This window comes from Podarcis vaucheri (assembly GCF_965113315.1).
Source record: "Podarcis vaucheri genome assembly, chromosome: 8".
NCBI classification, from domain to species: domain Eukaryota; kingdom Metazoa; phylum Chordata; class Lepidosauria; order Squamata; family Lacertidae; genus Podarcis; species Podarcis vaucheri.
This window is the reverse complement of record NC_138766.1, coordinates 33585869-33602260: the sequence shown is the minus strand read 5'-3', so window position 1 is coordinate 33602260 and position 16392 is coordinate 33585869. Positions and strand designations below refer to the sequence as shown.

General features: G+C 42.8%; 2 long non-coding RNA genes across 8 annotated transcripts in view; one reads left to right on the top strand and one right to left on the bottom strand.

Moving 5' to 3' along the window:
- Positions 1 to 2990, top strand: part of LOC309539861 — a 49669-nt gene extending 46679 nt beyond the window's left edge. Inside the window, exon 3 of the long non-coding RNA XR_014223010.1 lies at positions 2957 to 2990. This is a non-coding gene — a long non-coding RNA (uncharacterized lncRNA). The remainder of the gene's footprint in view (positions 1 to 2956) is intronic.
- LOC309539859 overlaps positions 1 to 11633 on the bottom strand; it is a 36777-nt gene extending 25144 nt beyond the window's left edge. For 2 of the 7 annotated variants that reach the window (XR_014223007.1, XR_014223008.1), the window contains exons 1-2: positions 11405 to 11633; positions 10105 to 10188 (exon numbers count right to left, since the gene is read on the bottom strand). This is a non-coding gene — a long non-coding RNA (uncharacterized lncRNA). Of the gene's footprint in view, positions 1 to 1323; positions 1497 to 9595; positions 9760 to 10104; positions 10272 to 11404 lie in introns of all 7 variants that reach the window. The other 5 variants (XR_014223002.1, XR_014223003.1, XR_014223004.1 and 2 more) reach the window with 5 other exon arrangements.
- Between the last annotated feature and the right edge of the window lie 4759 nt (positions 11634 to 16392).

Sequence of the window (16392 nt, the reverse complement as noted above, 5' to 3'; positions counted from 1 at the left end):
TCCAGATTATAATGCTATTTCACTTCAGTTCTTTCTCAGTTGTTGCACAGCTGTTGCCGTTTAATACTTTGGTTCTTAAACAAGGTGGTACTTCCTGTCAGTTACACATCCCTTACACAACCCTACTCCTGAGGTACTCCAAGTAACAGACCCAAGGGATCTCCACACCCCTCTTAACTGGTTTGGGAGTTTTCTCTTTTTGTAGAAGAATCTATCCCCTCCTGGCTGGAATGAGACCTAAGTAGACTATATCTTTCCAGATTCTACTTCTTCTGGCTCAGCCTCAGTCTCCCAGTTAATTCCTGCCTTATTACTCTCTCTCTTCTCACTCCCTATCTCCCAACCTGACTCCTAACCTATCTCCCTACCTCAATCCCAACCACTATTCCAACCTAAAAAACTGTCTCTCCAAATCCTCTCCTTTTCGACCCCCTCTCCTGGAACCTTGGCCAATCAGAGGCTGCCATTCATTAGCCGTTTGCTGGCAGAGAAAAAGAAAACACTTGGGGACCCAACCTGTCCAGCAAAACAAACTTTTCCGTCACATCATGGCTTCCCTCAAAGAATTCTGGGAGCTGTCATTTGTTTAGCGTTCTGAGATGAGACACCTATTCCCTTCCCAGAGCTACAATTCTCAGTTCCTCGTGGAAAGGGTTTGGTTGTTAAACCACTCTGGGAATCATAGCTCTGTGAGGGGAATAGGGGTATGCTAACAACTCCCACCACCCTTAAAAAAAACTATAGTTCCCAGGATTCCTTGGGGCATGACTGTGCTTTAAATGTAACATGCATACTCAGCCTATAAGTCTGCCCTAATTTGAAACGAAACCTTCCCACTTCCTTCGCCCGCTCTTTCGTACTTCAAACACTGAATGTCCTTTTGGCATCAGGTGTGCTGCAGAAATGAGAAAGAACTGGATGTGCCTTAAAAATATATTTTAAAACCCCTCATCATTCTCTTCCTAGGTGAGCTGGCTGTCCAAGGCAGGATTCTGCAACAGGCAGTACATTGGCTGTGCATGGAATCACTTTCCCTTCTGTCTTACCACATTTCCAGATGTTAAGTTACATTGTGCAATAAACACGTGGATTTTGTTCATTTGTTGTGCATGAGCCAAACCTTCTTTCTCAAAGCGGGTGCTTCTGCTTCAGCAACTCAACATTTCCCCCTAAATATTTTGACGGAAAATATGATGGTTCCTCTGGCCTTGCTCTTTAACTTTTAAAGCTGTCTCAGTGGCTGCATGTTCCCATCCTTAAGACCTTGATCCTAGATACACTTACTTGGGAGTAAGCCCCGGGAACCTCCATGATGGGACTTACTTTTGAGTAGGCAAGTCTGCGAATTCTGCTGCTAGTCATAGAAGCTGAACAGCACCCACACAATGTGCCATACAAAAGAGCGCAACTGAAAGACAAGATCGCGCTCTTGAAGGGCACTGCTGTTGGGATGGCTGCATTGTTTGAACGGCTACAGGCATCTTTAGTCCCAGAGACTGAAAGAGATAAATTAGACAAGGTCACACCTTTTATTGTGGCAATTTCTGCCTACAAGAGACGGGAAGCTTTCGAACAAACAAAGAAATTGCAGCGTAGGAAATAACCCTGAAAGAGATGATGGAGGAGGACTGTCCTCAGTTAACAACCATTCTTCAGATCAAACAAGTGATAACATCTTTGGAATTTCTCAAGGGCTTCATTAATGAGATGCCAGCAATGTGGGCACACTGTTTTTCAGGCAGCCTATGGGCTTGTCCACACCAGAGCTTGCTTCTGCATACAAAGTCATGTGCTTTGAACTCCTCTGAACTAGGGCAGCCTGGTTGTCACAAGGAGCGGAAGGCTTCACGTATGAAAAGAAAGGCTTGCTACAGTTATGTAACAGTGTCATTGTTTATCTGCCTGTAGGAATAGATAAATCCTCATTTCTCCAATTATGTTTCCAGCCCCATTTCTGCATCCATTTGCAAAATTTGCACACTTCTCCTAATACGTACATTATTGTATGCAATTGTTTAGTGCTTTTTTCTTTTAAAAAAAAATGCTTAGGGGTACTCTCATTTTGACTTGCGAAGATCACCATTTTATAGTTCAAATCGGGAAAAATAAATACAGTAAATGGACAAAAGGCCGCCATCGGAGGTAGCAACAGAACTGATGATTCCCCGTGCTAGAGAAGAAACTTTTTTAAAAAATAGTTTCTTCTCCCATCAGATTCACAAAATGTTTAGGGGTATACATACCCCTGCGTCCCCCCCAGAAAAAAAGCACTGCAATTGTTGCTGAATACAGGCATTTTTGCAACTAAATAAAAGCATCTTTCTGTATTCTTGTCACTAATGTATGCATTTTTGCATGCACTTTTCACTAATAAACTCATCCTCATATGCATTCCTTGGCTGGAGAACAGCATTGCAAAGGTCAGAGAAGTGCAAATTCCAAAAAAGAGGGCTCTCTTTTGGTTTGCGTATTGGTTTGAGAATTGTGATTTTGACAGGTAAAGCAAACAAATTTCTTTCCCATTCCTATCTGCCTGTGTGTGTGTATACTGTCAACTTTTTTAAAAAAAGCATGATTTATTAGTCAAAGATGTCTGAAGCACACAAATATGGCTTAGCATGAAAACCACCAGGTTCTTCTAATTTGGGGTGCTCAGCGAGTTTCTCTGGTGCTTATCATGAAAGCATCGTTAAGGCTGACTGAAATAACTCCACCCAAGCCTTGCCTGGATGAGTAGTGCTACTTGTTTCCTTCAGGTGACATTTTGGTAGCTTGTGCCTTCAAAGAGGTGCATGCTTCCGCAGCCTCTGTCAGGAAACTGCGTTGAGCATAAAAGCATAAGCTCTAGGCAGGGACCGTTTAGCCCTCACGCACCTCACAAGCACTCTGATATTCTCATCTCATTTCACAAATATCTGACTGTTTGTTCTCTCTCTCTCTCTCTCTCTCCCCCCAGGCATGTGCATGTGTTGAGAGATACTATCAAGAGGAAAGTGTGGTCAAATTATTTATAGCTATTGTGGTTTCCAAGATAGTATATGGTAACTGAATTATGTGAAACCAAGAAATGTTCTCCACTGAAGAATGCGTGTCAGATTCTGTTCTTCCCCCCATGCTTCTCTTGAAAAATATATAGACGAGGAACTAACTGACATGAATAAAAAGGAAAAACGGCTCCTCCTCCTTGGTTAGGTAAAATTATGATTTTAGGTTAATTGCCAGGGCAGAGTCTCAAACAAAAACGTGTTCTCCCAGGCCCACATTTCCAGAATGTCTCAGTGACGTCTATGCTGATTTGGTCATGTCCACAGAATGGAAGATCGTGGGGTTGCCAGGGATGTGCTCTAAGGGGAGCTGGCTTCAGGCACCAGGCCCATTGGCAGACTAACTCTGTCAATAACAAAGGTGTCTGCAAACATGACATGAAGTCTGGCAACATCAACTCCACTGTGTGGGACTCCCTTGCGATCGACAGCAGTGTCTGGAGGTAGACAGTGACCAGAGGAGGAATGACTGCTGGGAGGAGCACAGAGAGAAGAAATGCCATGGTACACCTGTAGCAGCACAACAGGATGCCTTCATCTGCCCCAGCTGCAACAAAACATGTCTCTCCCATATCAGTCACTACAGCTACTGTAACTCTCCAGGGCTTTGAATTTACTCCTGAAGGCACACTCTCCTGTTGTCTGCCGAGGCTGACGGATGCCAACTGCGCTTCTGCAGTAAAACAGGCACGTTTCTTTAAAGATTACTTAACTTTAAAAGGTAATATTAACAAGCGGAACTTGCACAGACTGTTATAGTGTAGAGTGCTTCTGTTCAGGGTTCTAGCTGGTAAACCGTACCCTGTTCCAGGAAATCCAGTCCATTCCTCTTTCTTTCTTGTTTTCCCATGTTTTTCTCCTCCATCTGTCAGCCAGTATCCCATGGCCACTGAGCATGCTCACTCTCATTTCCAAAACATCACCTTCTTAGCTTGCACATGTTCTGGCTATTGCTTTACATAGTGGTCACCATCTTTTAAAATTTCTTAGTTTGAATACAGCTTAAACTTAAGGTTTGCTAAGCAAGACACAACATTATGTTGGCATTGCAGCAATAGTATTCCAGCGTCAAAGGAAGAGGCTCCGGTGTAAATGCTTTAAGAACAGAGGGTCACACAAGGACTGAGGAACATCTAACAGACCAAGCAATGCATTTAAACAGAAGTTACTTACTGGTGGTTTAAACCAATGAAGGTCTCCCTGGTGAGTTCATGCCTGAAGATATGAAATTTCAATGGTTTGTCTTGGTTTAGAGTGATTTGAATACCGTGCACTCAGTTTGCCTCTGACAAGATTACATTTTACTACACGTTATATAAAATATTTATAGCAAATGAGAAATGTAGACACCTTTTGTGTATATTAAAACCAGCATACCATGAGGGAAGCTGATTCAGTGCTATTTTTCTAGAAGAAGAGGTGCCAGAACTCAGTTCCGGAGAGTTCCAGCTTAAAAAAGCCCTGGGTGTAGTGTTATGGTTAAGAGAATGAGGCTGCCATCCAAAGCCCCTTTCTGCGATGTAGGGGATGTTTCCTTTGGGCAGAGGTATCCCTCTGCTCAGTTCTGTTGGCCTCTGCCAGTGGTACCAGAAACATTCTGCTACCATGGAACTCCCTATTCTCCCTGCCAAAAACACAGGTGGACAACAACCCACAGAAAGCCCTGAAATGGAGCATTCTGCAGGCAGAGGGGGTGAAATGGCTTGGGACCTGCTGGATCCTGAGCCAGTACAGTGATTTTCCTGGCGCCTCCTTCCACTCCAGCCAGTGAAAGGACTGCAGTCCTGCTGGGAGTATATCTCAAATTCAAGCAAGAACTCATCAGGGGAACTTTAGGCAAGCTACCATCTCTACCACCTGCAATCTGTAATATGGAACTAATGGCCCCGGCTTACCTAACAATGTTTTCTTGAAAGCATCATTGAAATAATATTATATAAATCACTTAAGAGCACTCAGAAAAAGTGCTCTAGAAATATAACAAGTATCATCACTAGGCACAATGCAGCAAAGTAGTAAGCATTATTTGACACCAAATTTATTTCATTTGGAGAGCTAACCATTTCTTAAACTGCCTGCTATTGAAAGCAAGGAAATTTCAAAAGGCTTTATATTGGCTGGCATAGGTCTTACCGAATGAAGAGATTTTTGGCTCTGAAGCTTTAATCTTTGGATAATGTTCATGGTGGGGGAAATAGGGGGAATCTTGAGCAAGGACAGGCCTGATTTTTCTGCTAGGCAAAGAAGTTTTATGGTTGTTGAGGGACCCTAGAATTGCTTACATTACCACAAATAAAAACCGTATTTGGGGATTCATCTAACGCAGGGGTCGGCAAGGCTTACTGGGCATGGGCCAGATCACTCCCGCAGAGATCCTCGCAGAAGCGATTTCTGGAGCCACGGAAGAGAGTCCCCACACCGCGCTGTGCCAATTTAGTGCAGCGCACGGGGACTCACTGAGCGGGTGGCTTGGTTCGGGGGCAGCTCATGGGCCGCTTCCAGCCCATGGCCTTATGTTGCCGACCTCTGATCTAAGGATTCCCAATGGGCTCTTGTCCCACACATGATCACAAATTGATTCTGTCAATAACAACATCACCCTCTGTTAGACAAAACAAGATTAGGGAACCCCAGAGGTCAAATGTGGCCCTTCAGTTCTCTGTATGTGGCCCCCAGGAGTCAAGCTAAGTCATACCCCACATTGACCCTGCTCCATATTCTCCTGAAGTGCTTTTGCTTGAGTGGAATGTGTCTTTGAACTCCCATAATGCCTCTTGCTTGCCTGGAAGGAAGTGTGTGTGTGTGTGTGTGTGTGTGTGTGTGTGTGTGTGTGTACACAGAACCCTCTGAATTTTGTGTGGCTGAAATGTTGTACGTGAGGGTGACACATCCATTGCTCCACCTACTTTTCCTTCTGGTGCTTTTCCATACTCCATTGGCCATGTGGAATAGTTTCTACCATTCCATCTTGAAAGGGAAAAGGCAGCTGAGAGCTTGCCCATAAGAGGGAAAATTATGCATATAATTTAACTAAAACTTCTGTAATACTCAGCTAATGTGAAAGGAGATATATTTTTCTAGTAAGTCGTGTCCTCTGTGGTGGTGGTGGGAATTCTTTTGCCATTGGCAGGAACCCCAGAAATTCCTGGCAAATCGCAGAGTTTTAGGGGGTTATGAGCATAAAAGCATTTTTCACACATCCAATAATTCTCCCCTCCCCACCCTGCGCCCAGCACATCCTCAGTGGCCACTCCAAATTGCAAATGAAAAGGAAACAGACATTCTGCCATTTGAATGTACTGGCACAATTCAGTTGGCTTTCAAGTTTGCTTTTTCAGGAGCTTAAAGGAAATAATACTAATAAAGACCAAATCTGCTCTCCCCAATGAATATGACCCTTTTAAAGAAAGGTATTTGGGGAGGGGATAGAACTGTCTTGGCTGGCTTACATGTTATCCTCTTATGAGGATAAGCTCTCCTTTCACTTACAGTATTTTTATTTTGTCCCTCACCAGCTGTGAGTAGCAGCACAGGCGGCAGCAGCTGGAGAACAAGTCTCTGTCCCTTCCTTGGCCCTGCACTCTAGGTAAGAAGGGAGCTGCTGCTCCTTACACACACTCAGTCCCAGCTAGGTCAATTTGCCCATTTTGGTTTCTCCCAGTTTCTCACCTTCCTAATTTTAAGGTTGGTTCCCCATGTCTCCACTCTGCGGATTTTTAGAGGGTGCCATCTCCCTGAAAATTTATCAGCATTTTCGTGTGAAGTTCGTCATCTTAAGAAAGTTTGTCCCAACAGATGATCTTTTATAACCATAAAAGTTGCCTATAAATGAACTGGCTTCCAGCTGTTTTATGAACTGTTTGGGTTGTTTCCTTTTAAGTGAGTTCCGTTGGATATCTCGTGTCGTACGTTTTGTTTGTCTGCCATCTGGAATGCTTGACAGACTCACAACGTTTCTTAAGGAAAGACAAAGGAATCACTATGAACTAACTCTCAGCACTGAGTGCATCACATGTCTAGGGGTTTAATTCAGTGGTGGGGAGTCTGCATTCCAGGCGTGCCTCCCCATCTGGCCCACCACACCATTTCAACCACGCCTACCTGGTCTCAACCTGATTTCTTACATGCTGTGCCTTTGACTTATGCTGTGCTATGATCTGCAAGTGCTGACAATCAGCTGATTGTTGGCTGTTTTGACTGCTGGGTCTTGGCGCTTGCAAATTGAGATGCCCGCACGATAGAGTGAGAACATCCACTGTACCTAGTATACATGGAGAATATGTGATCAGCCATATTTTACCATTCTCCCACTTTACTACAATAATGCAGAGTGTTCTTTTTAATGCTGAAAGGCATACAAAGGCCACAGTGTCTTCCTATCCGACACAGCAGAGGTATTTAAAGAGCTTAATATCAAATCCAGGGGATTCCACAGAGGGAGAAACTGAGTAGATAAACCTGGGGGAGGGGAGACTGCTTTAACTTTGGCTGCATTCAGATGTGAGGTTTATTGCAGGCATGTCCAACAGATAGATCGTGATCTACAGGTAGATCACTGGACATCTGCAGTAGATCACTGGTGGATCATTGGCTCCCCCAAAGAAGCTGAACTGTGGGTCCCCTAAAAAGTAACTCAGCAAAAAAGCTCCCTGAAAAACTAAACAACTTTGACCCGAACCCCCCCCCCAAAATGGGCCTTCCTCCTTCGTAAAAAAAGTTTAACCTGAACCCCAAAAAAGGGGATAGATCACTGCTAGTCTTTAACTCTGTGAGTAGATCACAGTCTCTTGGGAGTTGGCCACCCCTGGTTTATTGCATTAATTTCACTGGTTCCTTTTGCATTGCAGTACCTATTGCATTGTGGAACTGTAGCTTTTCACTCATGTTAGTGGTTTGGTTTGATGCAACAACAAACTCCCTCGCCTTTTCTGGACATGCACAGTTCTGTTCCTCCATGGTTCACTAGGAGGTATGCCAAACTATAGCCCCAAAATTTGTTACATAAGCAAACGTGCCCCCAATATTCTGGATTTCCAGGGTTGCAAACAATTTTTTTCTCCAAGGAAAGGGGCACTAAATTGCCACTAGTTTCCACTAGATTTCCAGAACTGGATTTTACATCATGAGAAAGATCACATAAAATGTGAAAATTAACAGGTACAGAAATGCCAGGAAGAGGGAATAAAGCACTGCCTGAACACAGCCTTTGTAGTATAACTGTAAAACAAAGAGAGAGAAGCTCTGTTTGCTGCTGAGTTGTCACTCAGACCTGCTAGCATTTGTTAACATCCCAGGTCTGCCTGCCTAAGCCCCCACTTCATTATCTCCATCCTCCTTGTGCATGACAAATTGCAGAGCCACTCCTTAATCTCTGCAGAAGGAAAGCAGTAATAATAATGTAGAAAGTTCAGCCTCTATTGTCTGCTCCCACATGAGTCAATATGACACGTTTCGCATTCATCTGTTGATTTACTGTTCACCATCAGCACAGGCCAGCAGTAAACTTTTAACAGGTTTCTGTAATAGCCATGGTGGCAACATTTGGGCGCAATTAAGCAGGCAAGATTTCCCCTGGCGTGATCTTTTGAGGGGATGCACACTTTTACAAAGGGCCAAGGGGGTCACAGATGCTTTTGTGAATTCCTTTAGGGGCGCTCACTCAGGTTAAAGAGGTGGGAGTGGTGCGAGAGAAGGGAACTTTGGAGGTCTTTTTTGTTTATCTGGAAAAGGCTCTTCTCCTCACCCCCCCCCCCCCGCCCTGTGCTCTCTTTGCTGAGATAAGACTTTTTAAGACACTGCACAGAGCGATGGATGGGTTTCCCCTTACATTTCCACAAAGCACTGGTTTTTGGGAGGGCTGCTTTATTTAGCCCAACTTCTTCTTTTTAAAAAAGAAGTTAGCAGCGCATCAATCACCCCGTGCTTATTTGCAAAGCGTGTGTAAGATGAGATAAAGGCAAGACAGTTTGACAAACTGCTAGCATAAGGGGGAAAGGGGGAGTTTTTTCTTATAACAGTTGAGAGGGAAGGGAAAGGGGGAGGAAGGAGGAAGAGCAAGGGAAGAGAGAGAAGAAGGATATACGGAGTGTGGCCTTCTTCAGATGATGTCATAGGTTGTACAGAGTAGAACAGCATCAAAATACATATATTCCTAAACTTCCCCCCTCCCCTTCCAGGTCTGATTACTGCTACATGCACTGAGTGCCTAATGCAGCACATGTAATAAATGTCCCAGTCATGGAGAGCATTGCGTCAGTTTGGGACAGCAGCCAGAAAATCTCTCTAGCCAGGAGATGAACTCAGACTCTAAAAGATTTACATGATAGATGGCCAAGCCCAGGAGGAAGGCCCTGTTATTACAGAATTTATAGTCTTCCCACAGTGAGCTGCCTTTTCTGCTCCACAGTCCCCATGTGGTCGGCTTTGCATACATAGACAGTGATGCTGCTTTGCACAGGAACTAAAGCAACTGGTGCCATTAGTTGTCTGCTTTTAGTCCACACAGCAGGGTGGGGTCCTGGGGCCAGGAAAAAAGACTGATTCACACCTACCCCAATTCAAATCAAATTAGGCTTGGTGCACAGCCACTTCAGCCACAGGCTGCCATTTTCAATGGGAGATCGATATAGTTCCATCTTATGTATGTTTACTTCTTGCAAGTCATTTTCAGAGCTCTAGACTGAAAGCAGCATGTTGAGGCTGAGCATGAATGATTCTGGATTGAGAAGAAAACTATGTTTTTGTGGTACAAGCAGGTGAGTTGCCTGCATAGCCTGGTTCTGGACAGTTCCCCTCCTTTGATTTTCAGGAGTGGCTTTTCAGAGGAAGGGGCAGCATTAGGACCAGGGACAGGGAACTCATCTGCTCTCTTCATGCTGGCTCGAGAGAGGGAGCAGAAGAATAGAAATGGAGAGATGTGAGGAGTTTGACCAATACTTTGTGAGGACCAAGCATTCCTGGCAGAAGCGGTTGCAAATACTGTGAAAAGACATTCAACACTCAAGGTGTCTAGAGAAAGATTTCATTCCACAACCATTGTACAAGGCCCAAATGAACTCACCTCAGTTCCAGACAGGTTCCAACTCTTCCATTTGATAGAGGCCTCATCATTACTGGGTATTAGCAACCACAAAAGGGTTTGAAGCTGTAGAGCAGAGCAGAATGGAAGTTGTCATTTTGATGGGAAGCACCAGAGCACTAAAACATTATTTGAATTAACTGATTTTCCTGCAAAGAACATGAATGTATATTACGCCTTGCAAATCTTATCTTGCATATCATAGCCTTTCGAAAGACATAAATGCTTAGTAATACTTCAGATTTAAAAAGCTATCCAGGCAAAAGCAAACTTACACATATCATATAGAAAAGTGGATCAGAGTAGATGGTGACAAACTGTTTGAACTGTTCAATATTGGCTGGTTAGGTTTGAATGAACAATACCTATATTCCACCAGAGCTATTTGTTCCCTTGCAACTGGTAACATTGGCTGTCACTGTATACATGCATGAGCTCTGTAAGATGCAGCATCTTAGCTTATCTCATCATCTGACAGCCTGGTTCATTGGGCAGTGTGCTCTGTAAAGTTGTTGCCAATCTCTTATCAGCTTCAGGAAAGAAAACACCAACATCACTCATGATCATCTTGTCAAATACACGTTGAATGGCTTAAGAACAAAAGTGATGGATGATTCTGTTTTGAGTTTTAACATGCTTAGCTGTTAGTGGTGTCTGCCTCAGAAATGAAGAATGAACTATAATTGAGGGCTGAACATGAAGGGGAAAATCTTTGATAAATGATAGTATAATTATAGGGATGTTCATTGGCTGCATGTTTTGCCTGATGAATTATCTAGGTAAATCTGTTTGCCTTGAAAAAGACGAGTTTGTGGGCATTGAACTTGGAATTTGGGATAATCTCTGCTCATTCCCAAATGAAATGCAAGCTTTCCATGGTTGTTTTTAAAGTTGCCAACTATTTTACTGCCCCCCTGCTCCCATTGCGCCATGCAACTTTTGCCTGCTGATTTCTGCAGAACAAGCTACAGTTATGCAGCAACTAGAACAGACCAGGCTGGATTTTTTGCTGGTCAGTTAGAAACCCTAGTGGGTTCGTATTGTTAACAACAAACAAACTAGAAAACCATGTTTTCTGTGATCAGGCCAGTGGCCCAACTCACAGTGACCTGTTCTCACAGCAGTTGCCCAGATGCCATTGGGGTTTGAAGTCATTGATAGCCTTCCCCTCCATGAATTAGTCCAATCCTCTTTCAGAGCCATCAGAGTTCATGGCCATTACAGCCTCCTGTGGAAGCAAGTTCCATAATATAAGTCTGTGCAGCATGAAGAAGTACCTTACCTTATCTGTCCTGAATCATTCAGCTTCACTGCATTCTGTGAAATATGGAGAGTAAAATCCAGAGTAGAGAGGACTGAGCGGTCACATTGCTGCCAGATAAATTCTCTAGGATTTCTAGAAAGACAAGGATATTCAGGATACAATCCATCAGGGCTTTTTTCAGCCGGAACTCGCCAGAACTCAGCTCTGGTACCTCTTAGGTGAGCGCCGTTGCCATAATAAGAAAACAAGGGAGGTATCCATAGTGAGTTCTGGCACCTCTTTTTCTATAAAAATAACACTGCAATCCATCCATCATGTTACCTGATCCCACTGAGTTATACGGGACTCAGTCTTGAGTGAGCTTCCACAGGAGTCAGGACTGCAGCTTTAAAGTCTCACTGATTTCAGTGGGGGAAAGTTAAATGCATGCTTATATTTTCATTGAAAACAATGGTATTTAAAAGCACTTAATTTAGGATGGATTGTGTCCTCACATCACAACTTATATTTTCTACATCCCTTTCTTGCTCACTGAAGTCTTTCTCTCCTTTCTCTCCTGGCTATCTCTATTACAGATACCAATAGCAGCCACTACAGTGCTACCTCGGTTTACAGACGCTTCAGGTTACAGACTCTGCTAACCCAGAAATAGTACCTTGGGTTGAGAACAGAAATTGCGCGGCGGCGGCAGCAGCAGTGGCTAAAGTGGTACCTCAGGCTAAGAACAATTTCAGGTTAAGAACGGACCTCCAGAACGAATTAAGTTCTTAACCCGAGGTACCACTGTATTACTTTGTGCTTATCTGTTTCATTCTGGGTTTATTTAAAGCCATTCAGGTGCCTTTTTTAATGTTCTGTGTCTGTTCATGACACAGTCCTGGGATCCTTGGATAAATTGAGCTTAATTTAGATACTGGGTTCTTGGGAGTTGATACAGTTAAAATACCTCCCTACATCAGCCTCAGTTTTGACAGGCTTTTAAAAAAAATGTATAAAAGTTTCCAAGTCTCCACCTTGGCATCAACAGCAACCATTAATTTTGTCTGGATCAGAAGATGTATTCCTTTTGAGCCAGCCTCGTCTATTTATCTCTCCTGCTCACTGAAGGATCTCAAACTGTGATCCACGGACCATCTGTGGTCTGCAAGCTAAAATCAGGTGATCTGCAACATGCCTCTGAATTCGTGGCTGAAGATGGGAGAGGGCACATCCATTGCATTAAATATTTATATTGATTTTTAATTGTATTTTTATTGCTTCTTTTATTTCTCATATGGGATGGAATTCAATGTTGTGCTATTACGAAGACTCAATCTGTGCACGCATATCAGCTTGTAACACCCACCTATCCCTCCCTACCCTGTGTGCTGCTCTGGGAGCTTTAGGGACGTGGGTGGCACTGTTGTCTAAACCACTGAGCCTCTTGGGCTTGCCAATTGGAAGGTCAGTAGTTCGAATCTGAGTGACGGGGTGAACTCCCGTTGCTCTATCCCAGCTTCTGCCAACCTAGCAGTTCAAAAGCACACCAGTGCAAGTAGATAAATAGGTACCACTGCGGTAGGAAGGTAAACGGCATTTCTGTGCACTCTGGCACTCGTCATGGTCCTCTGTGCATCAGTAGCGGTTTAATCATGCTAGTCACATGACCTGGAAAACTGTCTGTGGACAAACACTGGTGAAGCGATATGTGGGAGGATGATTTAGACTGAATCCTGGCATATTTTAATCTGGCTCAGTTTAACTTCTTGTGTATAGGATTTCTTTGCAAAACTGTTCAGGGGTCCATTTATTGTCATATATACCATTTGCACTGCAGTGCTCTTTGAGCAATTTACATGTCACTTTAATTTATCTTTTTAAGTCAATTGTCCCATTACCCACATAATTTCTGTCTCATATTTATCATTTGCTAATACAAAAGAAAAAAGAAAATTACCTTCAAATATTTTGATCAGGGTTCTTTTCCTTCTTCAAGGGATCTGACAGCTCCTTTAAAAATAATAATCTTTTTTTAAAAAACAAATGCTTATTAACTCTGAGAGCAGAAATACAGCAGTATGGCAAGAGAATCTATTGGAACGACTGGAAAAAAATAGATCGTTTAAAGATGCTAGTGTTTAAACATGCATAAGAACAACGCCAGTTTGGTGAGATTGAAAACAATGACAATAACAAAAAACAACAACACAGAGACACTAATCAGAAATGTTACAAACCATCAAATAAAAAATGCCTGTGAAATTCTTGTGAGAGGCACTAACAGTGAGATTAAGTGGATTAGTCTACTGTACAGGAATCTGTGGAATGTCGCTTGCATGTGCTTTTGTTGTGGATTACGCAGAAGCAATGTTATGGTTTTACATCTCCCTGGAACATATGCATGAGAGGGTGGTTTTGTGTGTGTGTGCTTTTCCAAGTAGCAGCAGATAAAAGGTTAAAAGGTAAAGGAGCCGTGGATGGTCAAGTCCAGTCAAAGGCGACTATGGGGTTGTGGTGCTCATCTCACTTTCAGGCCGAGGGAGCTGGCATTTGTCCATAGACAGTTTTCCGGGTCATGTGGCCAGCATGACTAAGCCGCTTCTGGTGCAACGGAACACTGTGACGGAAGCCAGAGCACATGGAAACGCCATTTACCTTCCCACTGCAGTGGTACCTATTTATCCACTTGCACTGGCGTGCTTTTGAACTGCTGGATTGGCAGAGGCTGGCACAGAGCAATGAGAGCTCACCCCTTGCTCTCGTTTAGACCACAGCGCCACCAGCTCCCACACCAAGTAGCCGCAATTCCCCAGTAAGTCATCCCACTATTCCAAGGCTGCTGATTTCAGCAGATACAGATCTGTGTTGTAGCTGAAAGGAAAACACCTTCCCCCTCTGCATTCTAACACACTGGACCATCAAAGACTATTGAGAACTCTGGCTTTACTATGGTGTGTATGTGCCTGACTCATTTTTTTAAAGCTATTAATTAATGATACACGTTGAGGAAGATGCTCCCTCGCCACCACAAACACTCCTCTACACATTTTACATGAAGTTTGGTTAACTTAAAAAAAGGCGAACATTTATTTGTAGTTTAATCAACATTATATTGTTTATTATTATTACATTCACATCCCACCTTTGCCTCAAGGAACTCAAGGTCCTCTCCATGTTATCCTCACAACAACCCTGTAAAGTAAGTTAGAAGCATCCCCCAGCTAGAACAACCAAAACTGGACTAGAAAGACCAGTGACACAACTCTGCATAAATAAAGCATGCTCATATGCCACTCAGTACACATGTCTCATTTGGAGGTGGACAAATTTCAGTTCTCCAAGTTTCTCATTTTCCCCAAACTGAAATTCTGTGCTGCACATTTCATCCACATCTTTGCATCATTTTCCCCCCTAGTAAACCTATTTTTGTATGTAGTTTTGGCATTTTTGAAGGATTTCAGTGTACGGTAAGTTATTTTCTGTAATATATGCACTTTTATAAAAGCTTCACCTTGGTATATGCATTGTGGGGCACATTACATGGCTAGAGAATTGAAGTGCATAATCCATAGAAGCTGGAATTTCAAAGGATGCCTGGGCATTGATTCCTGCATTGTTTTTGAAAAGTATGGTTTTTGTAGGTTTGCCTTTAAATGTGAACTGAATCAAATTTCTCTCCCTCCCTTAATCTCATTCTATATTTAGAAGGTGACCTCATTGTTTCTCCTGTTGCTTCTACTTAGTTCAAAAGGGTACAAGTGATTAGGAAGCATAGGGGTTTTTCCATTCCTATGAGTGATTCCCATCCCCATTCCAAACTCTTGTATTTTTAGAATCTACTCTTGGCTGCAGGCAATAAATGAATTTTGCTCCGCTGCAAGTTACAGTCCTATACCAACTGAGAGGGGAGTAAGTCCCACTGAATCCAATTGGGCTTATTTCTGAGGTGACAGGTATAAGATTGTATAGTTAGGTACTTGCATCTGCTTAGTGTTGTTTTTAGAATTCTTGAGAGTATGCTATTATCATGATTTAATAACACAAAAATTGGAGTGATTTCTCCCCTCCATCTGGGAACTCAATTGAGAAAAATGGGGAGAAAACAAATTGTGTTTTATATTTAAATGGCGCACTGAAGGTGTCTATATTAATATTTTTGAGAAAGGAAAATCGGGCTGAGTAAAAAAAATATATACAGTAGTGCCTCAAAGAACTACTGATTTCAGGCCAGAATTAACAGTTTGTATTAGGAGTAGTAATAAATTAATACAGCCCTAGGAAAATTTAATGCCGCTGCCACGGTATTGCTCATTTGGTTCTAAATGGAACTCCAGATAACCTACTTTGAGTAGTAATGTGTTCTCAGCATGTGGGAATTAGCTGCTCAGTATAATAAGTACTGTTGACTGTCCCGTTGCTGTACAGAGAAAGAGCAACTGTCACTAATAAAAAGAAAGGAAGAAGGAAGGGAAGGGAACAACGACACCCCAGCAGTAACAGTAACAAAATGTGTGTATGGTTTTTTTTTTAAAGTAAACAAACCTGCTTTTCATTACATCCTTTAAATGTTATAGGTTAAAATAATCTTAAAGGGCTTAAAAATAGCAATTAAATCTTTCCATGCCTGCTTTCCAAGACTACAGCTGAGAAAAACGAAAGCAGGCCTAAGTGCCACACCGTGCTAGTCTCGCTAATAACTCTCTGTGAAAAATCTCATTAATTCAGCCTGGCTCCTCAGATCAGCCGCGAAGGCCTTGTATTGTCAGTCATCCTCTGGCCTTTTCAGAATTTCCATAGCCTAACTAGCAGTGTCTCCATGGAAACCAAGCAGCTATGCTTTGCACATCCTTGGAACTTTTTTGTTCTTGACAAAGCTTGAAAAATCATATGCAGCAAGGAGAGTTTAACATAGTGAACTAGATCCTGACCTGCACTTATAAAATGATAAACCCCAGCATTCCAGCTTTATTAGAAATGATTTCCTTACAAGATACTTGGTTAAGCTGGCAAACGCTGTAACCAGACAA